General features: G+C 41.2%; 1 pseudogene; it reads right to left on the bottom strand.

Moving 5' to 3' along the window:
* Positions 1–3,558: 3,558 nt before the first annotated feature.
* LOC132367613 (large ribosomal subunit protein eL6-like) lies at positions 3,559–4,407 on the bottom strand (annotated as a pseudogene).
* Between the last annotated feature and the right edge of the window lie 2,875 nt (positions 4,408–7,282).

Here is a 7,282-nt window from a genome sequence, read left to right as displayed (position 1 = left end):
ATCTTGATGTCCGCTGTTGCTGGATTTGTACGTGGCTCTGTCCTTCCCTCACCAAGGTCACTGCTCAGATGTGACCTCCTTGGAGAAGACTTACTTGAGTACTCTGAAGTTAAACCCCACTTGCTCTAATCCTTCCCCTCATTATTTTTTTTCAGCACACTTACCTCCACCTGCCAAATCCAGGTCCATTAGCCTATTTCTTTGTTATCATCTCCCCCTCTAGACTGTAACCTCTCTGAAGCTGGGGACTTTGGCTAGTATGTCCCCTGACTTAGATCAGAGCCTGGCAGTCGCTTGACAGACCCTCGGTAAACATCTGTTAAATGAAATATAATGTTTTCAACTGCTTCTTTCTTCATTAAAAGGACTGCTCATTTGCTTACTCCTTATAAGCCAATATATAGTGAATCAGGCCTGACATACCCGGAAACAGAGACGTTTACAAAGATTGATTCCTTGTGAAAAATGTTACTTTCAGTTTCCCAGAGTGTGTGTTTATTCCTGCAGATAGCCAGTCGACAGTGAAACTCAAGAGTACACGTCTGGACTACTGCAATCACGCCCTAGCTGGTCTCTCCCAACTTTCATTCTTGCTACTCGACAGCACACTCTCCCTAGAGCATTAAGAGTAATCGTATTGCCATAAAATTTGCATCACATCACGGCCCTCTTTCAAAATCTTCAGTGCATCCCATCGCATTTAGAACAGTACCTAAAGTCTTCATGATGAGCTTCTAAATCATATCCTAGCACCTAGCTAGCTGTCAAACAGACAGGGTTTAGGGTTGACAAAGCAGCTGGAAATTTAGGAGCGAAATCCTGGAAATGAGAAAGTTGCAGAAGGGGTGACTCAGAACCTGAGCATAAACTCCCTCAAATTCCTGGATAACTGCAGCTACACATGCGTGGGGATTACTGCAGGGGGCTTGGGAAACAGCGGACAACGATGAGAGAGAAGCCTGCCTTGGAAAGACAAAGTACACTGGGTGAATCTGGGAGTTGACGGCCCCTTCAGACTTCAAGACAGGAGATTACTCGTCACACGATGAGCCATAAGCGCAAATATATTACTAATAAAAAAACATGAAGCAGAAACTCACAGACAAAAAGGGAGAAATAGTTAAATCCACAATTGTAATTGAAGATTTTAACACCCTTCTCTTAGTAGTTGATAGAACAACCCTATAAAAAATTAGGAAGGATGTAGAAGATCTAAATAACCAACCATCACCAAATGGACAGTCATAGGACATCACACCTAATGACTAAAGAATACGTAGTTTTTTCAAGTGAACATGGAATGCTCACCAAGTTAGATCACATCCCGGGCAACGAAATAATTCCCAAATTGATTTTAAAAGATGGAAATTTGCAGAGAATGTCCCCTGACGATGGAGGAATTAACTTAGAAAGCAATAACAATGCCCTACCTAGAAAGACACAAAATATTTACAAATTAAGTGGCCCGCTTTTAAATAATTCCTGGGGCAAAAAAGATATCACAAAGGAAAAAAATATATTTTGAACAAAATAATAAGGGAAATGTAGCATATTAAAATTGTGGGATGTGGCAAAAGCGGTGTTTCGAGGAACTACATGATTATAAATGCTAATATTAAAATTTCCCGAAGGTCTCCATCTCCTACAGTTGCAGCACAAATTCCCAAATCTGTGGTGTGATACGTTAGGCTCTCATGCCCTGGCTCTGTCTCAGACATCTGATCCTACAGGGCCTCTCTTAATAGAAGCCTTATGACTCCTTCTTAACGCCATACCTTTGCAGCATTCTTGGTGGTTATCTTCTGCGCAGAAAGCCCTCCTGATTCTCTTATTTCTGAAAGTTTTCTTGCAAAATTCAGCCCAGGCAATGTCTCATCCATGACCCCTCAGGCTGAGCAAAGGTCCTCTATTCCTTTATTTTTTGCTTCAAATACAGCAGCAGAAAACATTTTGTTTTCTTTTGCTCTGTTCGGGTTGGGGCGGGGTAAGCACCTCAAATTAATTAGAGAATTAGTCTTCCTGACATTATTTTTATATGTCCTCATCACCCTTTCCATTCATCTTTGGCTATACACCTAGTTGGGTTTTTTTCAATGTTTATGCTTATATTAAAATTTGTTGAGGTCATGTATTATTACACATTGTAATCCTAACCTATTTATACCTCCCTTTTTATTCCTCGTCAACTAGAATTGCATTTATGAGGCCTTCGTAACTTCTCAAACATTTTAGACTCTCTTCCAGAAATTCATGTTTGGGGGTCAAACTTATTTTTTCTCTGAATGTTTTTGAACTCTGCTCTTCTGACTCTCTGGGTACCAAACGTAACCACCTCCATATTTTCACTTGCTGGCTGTCAAGGACTCTAAGATGAACTTACTGTTTGTTTGTTTGTTTTCTGGGATTTTAACATTTCTTTTTTGATAACCAAGCAGGTTTTTCTTATTGGTAAGAATTGCTGCAGAAGTTTGTTTCTCCTGGTTTTTGTGTTCTAATTTCCGGGAGGTACAGATGATACCAAAAGCAACTTAACTTACAAGTTCATTAATATCGAGAGCTACACCGAGACATGGATTCCAAGCAGGCCTGTTTGGAATTCCTCAAATTAACATTTGCTAATTATTCGTTCAGTATTTACTTGGTTGGGAGTGGGGTGAATAAATTGATTTTATATGAATTAAAATGTTTCAATCTTTATATTCAAAATTATGTATTAAATGTGTCATCTATAAGCTATGTTTTTTTAACTTTTAATTTGGAAATAATTTCAAACTTAAAGTTGCAAGAAAAAGAATCATACAGAGGATGCCTTGGTAGCCTTTACCCAGGTTCACCTATTCTTCACTTTTAGCCCCATTTGCTTTATTATTTGGTATCTATCAATCTATCATCTACCTGTATCATCTATAATTTAATACATCTAATCTGCCAATCTAATCTGTCCATCCATCTATTTACATAATATTTTTCTGAGCCGTTTGAGAGCATATTTCATGTATTATGGCCCTTTACCCCTAACACTTTACGTGTATTTTTTTTTAAAGAATAAGGATATTCATTTATGTAACCACGTACTGTAATATATTTAACTGTTGTCTAATCCCCCAGCTGTATTCCAATCTGTCAATTGACCTAATAATTTCCAATAAAACATTATTTTTCCTCTAGTAAAGGATCACTCTAGGATCTAGTATAGCATTTAGTTCTCATGTTTCTTTAACCTCCTTTGACCTGGAACATTTCCACAGCTTTTCTTTATCTTTTAACAACATTGACATTTTTGAAGTATAATCCCCCATTTAAAAAACAGAGCAGTCTTCGTTTTTTTTTTGTCTACTGTTTCTTCATTATTCGATTGAAGTTATACAGTCTCAGCTGAAATATCACATAGAGGAAGCTATATCCTTCTCAAGACATCGTGCCCATCTGCCTCTCACTGGTGGCGTTAACTTTGATGATCCTATCAGGGTGTCGTCTCATCTCTCCATTGTATAGCTATTACTTTTTTTTTTTTTTTTTGAAATGGACAGTTTTTTAATTAGGTTCTTTGTAAGACGTTTAGAACACTACTTTGTGAGGATAAATTCTGTTTGTGAGAGCAAACACAGAGCAGAGATAGCCCTGGAGCTGAGGAACAGCTTTGATTCTTTGCAGAATTTGTGAGTACACAGCTTTCTGATGAACCTTGCGCTGCTCTGTAATCTCGTATTTCTCTCTCTCTGTGTCGAAGATCTCACCTTCCTGGTGCCTGGGCTTACGCAGCTTCTTCTCCTTGAAGTAAGCGTCAGTGAGATGTTCTGGGATTTTCACACCACTGATATCAATTTTGGTGGAAGTGGCAATGACAGATTTCTGGTGTGTTCTCCGCAGAGGAACTCGACTGAGGGACAGAGGCCCAGTCACAAGTAGCAAGCCACTGCTCAGCTGCTTCAGGAAAATGACCTTCTTGCCTCTGTGGCGCCCAGTGAGGATAATCAGAATGGTCCCAGGAGTGATGCTAGCACACAGTTTTCTTACATGCTTCCTGAAGGGTTTTTTGCCGCGACTCAACAGCTTTCGAGGCACATCTTCAGTAGGATAATACCCAGGCATTTTGCAAAGTTTAACCACCCGGGTACCACCATTCTTGTCACCACCAACTGGTTTTGTGACAGTAGCAAGAACCTTCACCTTCTTCTTCTTTTCCACCTTGGATTTAGCTGCTGAATACTTCCTCTTGTACAAGGCCGTTCTGGAATACATAGCCGATCGGGAATATCTGCCAATTCCTCTGACCAGGACAGGGTTTGGGCAGCAGTGGGGCTTCCCCTGCTTTACCTTTTGAACCTTGCCACCAGCATCAGCCTTCTTGGCTTCAGGTTTTTTCTCCTTAGTATCTGGCTTCTCAGCCTTTTCACCCGCCATCTACCAATACATATATTTTTTAAAAGGCATTTCACCAATTATCTCATAGCTATACATCGATAGGCCTCCCAGACTACAAGTTCTCATTTTCCTTCTCCATCCTTTTCATCCCTCCCACTATAAGATATAGGCCTTCCTCCAAATCGCCACACATCTGCAGCAACGTTCATAAATGGTTCACTTTTGGGTTGTCTCCCCAATACAGTATAACCTTCTTGACGATTTGAATATATCTCACAACTATTATTTGTTTGCTACACATATTTAGTGGTCACAAGCCCCTATTCCATTATTTCTGTTTTGCGAATTAGAAATCCTAGACTTAGCTTTAACAATCTCCACAGCCAGGAAGCAGCGAGGCTGGAACTTGAAACCATTCGCTTTCAGGACTTTTGCTCTTATCAGACTGTCTCATTCAAGAAATTCGGTTTAGGAGGGGAAGACACACACACACACACACACACACACACACACACACAAATGGCCCAAACTCAGGCCAAACTGAAAAAAGCGCAAAGCCCAGGAGGCGACTTCCGGCCGCAGACGTGGGGAGATGAGAAAAATTGCATTTGTCCTCAGCCTCAAATCCAGAACGTGGCGGAGACGAGCCCGGCGTCGTCTTTTGGATCCCAGGTCCGGGACGCGGAGCGCGCAGCCGCCCGTGTCCCTGCTGCCCCACTGGCCCGCTGGGAAGGCCTGGAGGGGCCCTGTTTCCCCAGCCCCGGAGGGTGGCGAGCAGCCGCAGCCCCAGAGCCTCTGCAGCATTTCATCTCACGCTCTTCGTGCCCCACCGTAAACCCAAGCGAGAGAAATGAAGCGTCTGGGAGGCCTCCCAAATGGCTCTGGGCGTGTCCGAGCCCTGCAGTTGTTGACTTGATACCCTCCCGGTTAGGATGGCGAAGGATTGGGATCCTGAAATCGAGTCCTGCAGAGAGGCCCCGCCATTCTTACCTTGCAAGATGCTATTAATTTTTTTTTCCTTGCAAGTAATAGCAATCTGTGCGAAAAAGTTTCAAGTCCGTGCAAATACTCTGCTCCTCATCAAATTTCCCCCTCTTGATTTAGCTCCCATTGATGATGTTTGCCTGAACTAGTCTTTGGCTGAAAAATTATGCTTTTCCAATTCTTTATCACGCCCTCTACATTTACCAGTTGACTCCCAATATTCTATAAGCAAGAGCCCTCCCTTCACTTTTCTTCCCTCCCTCCTTCCTTCCCTCCTTTCTTCCTTCTTTCCTTTCTTCACTTTATTATCTACTTATTATTGGTATGGACTCATGGTTCCACTTTTTCAATTGTCTATAATCTATTACTGTTCCTTAATTATTGTGTTCCTCATATTTTTCCAGGTTTCTCCAGTTGAAGCCCCTTCAGGGTGGGTCCTGTGTTCTTATGACATGCCTCCTCATTTTTTGAGTGCTTTCTTACTTTCTGGAACATGGTTTTCCCTGTTGTTCATTTACCCACTCTGCCTCAGTCCTAGAATCAAACATTTCTCAGGGAAGCACTGGCTTCTTTTAGAGCATAATGGCATTAGACCCCAATACATCTGGGCACTAGGTCTACTGATTGCTTCTGCGTGTCTTTACTTCTAGGAAAACTAAAAAGCATGTGCATTTATATACATGTATACATACGTATATATACACACAGACATAGGTGTATATATGTATGCATACGCACACTCCAATACACACACACGCACACACATATGGTTATTAGAAATCGTGAGTTCCTACAGGGTTGCCACCTCTATTTCTGGCTGGTATATCCCTTCTCCCACTTGAGATCTCTGGCTCCCAACAATGTAAATACATTTGCTTATTTGCTCAATCCTGCGATATACCTAATAGAATGGCTTCCCTTATATCCTTACAATAAACAAATCTATTACACTAGAGGGAGTTCAGAATTTGTTTGCAGTTTTCTCTCTCATCTGTCTTGTCTGTCTGCCCAAGACAGGACATATGGTCAGATACCACATTTGTTTTTTTTTTTTTTTTTTTTTTTTAAATTATTTATTTATTTCTGGCTGTGTTGGGTCTTCGTTTCTGTGCGAGGGCTTTCTCCAGTTGCGGCAAGCGGGGGCCACTCTTCATCGCGGTGCGCGGGCCTCTCACTGTCGCGGCCTCTCTTGTTGCGGAGCACAGGCTCCAGACGCGCAGGCTCAGTAGTCGTGGCGCACGGGCTTAGTTGCTCCGCGGCATGTGGGATCTTCCCAGACCAGGGCTCGAACTCATGTCCCCTGCATCGGCAGGCAGATTCTCAACCACTGCGCCACCGGGGAAGCCCCCCACATTTGTTAATAACATAGATTAGTTCTCTACCCTCCTCCAGTGTGACAGTGTTATTCATTTGAAATAGATCCTGGTTTATTTATTTCTATTTGCTTTAATATCAGGAACTCCCTTCTCATCCTTAATTTAATTTTACTTTTTGATTACTAACAACATTAACATGCTTCCAGAAAGTCAAAATTTACAAAAACTCAGAGAATTGTCACTCCTTTCTGTAGCCTGTCTCAGTTCCTGCCACACTTTGTAGGTAATCAACCTCATTGTCTGCTGGTTTGCACTTCCTGTGTGTGTATGCTTTTTTTTTTTAATGTAAAAACAAGTAATATGTATGCTTTCTTACTTTCCCTGTTTTCTAGCACAAAAGTAGTGTACTGTATATGCTGTTTTGCATTTGTATTTTTCACTTCACAATGTGTCCTAGAAATCACTGCATATGAATTCACAAACATCTTCATTTTCTTTTTCTTTTTTTTTAAAATTGAAGTATAGTTATTTACAATGCTGTGTCAGTTTCAGGTGTACAGCAAAGTGGCTGTTATACATATATACATATACATATATATATATATATTCTTTTCAGA

The sequence above is a fragment of the Balaenoptera ricei genome, chromosome 6 (genome assembly GCF_028023285.1).
Source record: "Balaenoptera ricei isolate mBalRic1 chromosome 6, mBalRic1.hap2, whole genome shotgun sequence".
Taxonomy (NCBI): domain Eukaryota; kingdom Metazoa; phylum Chordata; class Mammalia; order Artiodactyla; family Balaenopteridae; genus Balaenoptera; species Balaenoptera ricei.
The sequence above is the reverse complement of the archived record's forward strand: the minus strand, read 5'-3'. Positions and strand labels throughout refer to the sequence as shown.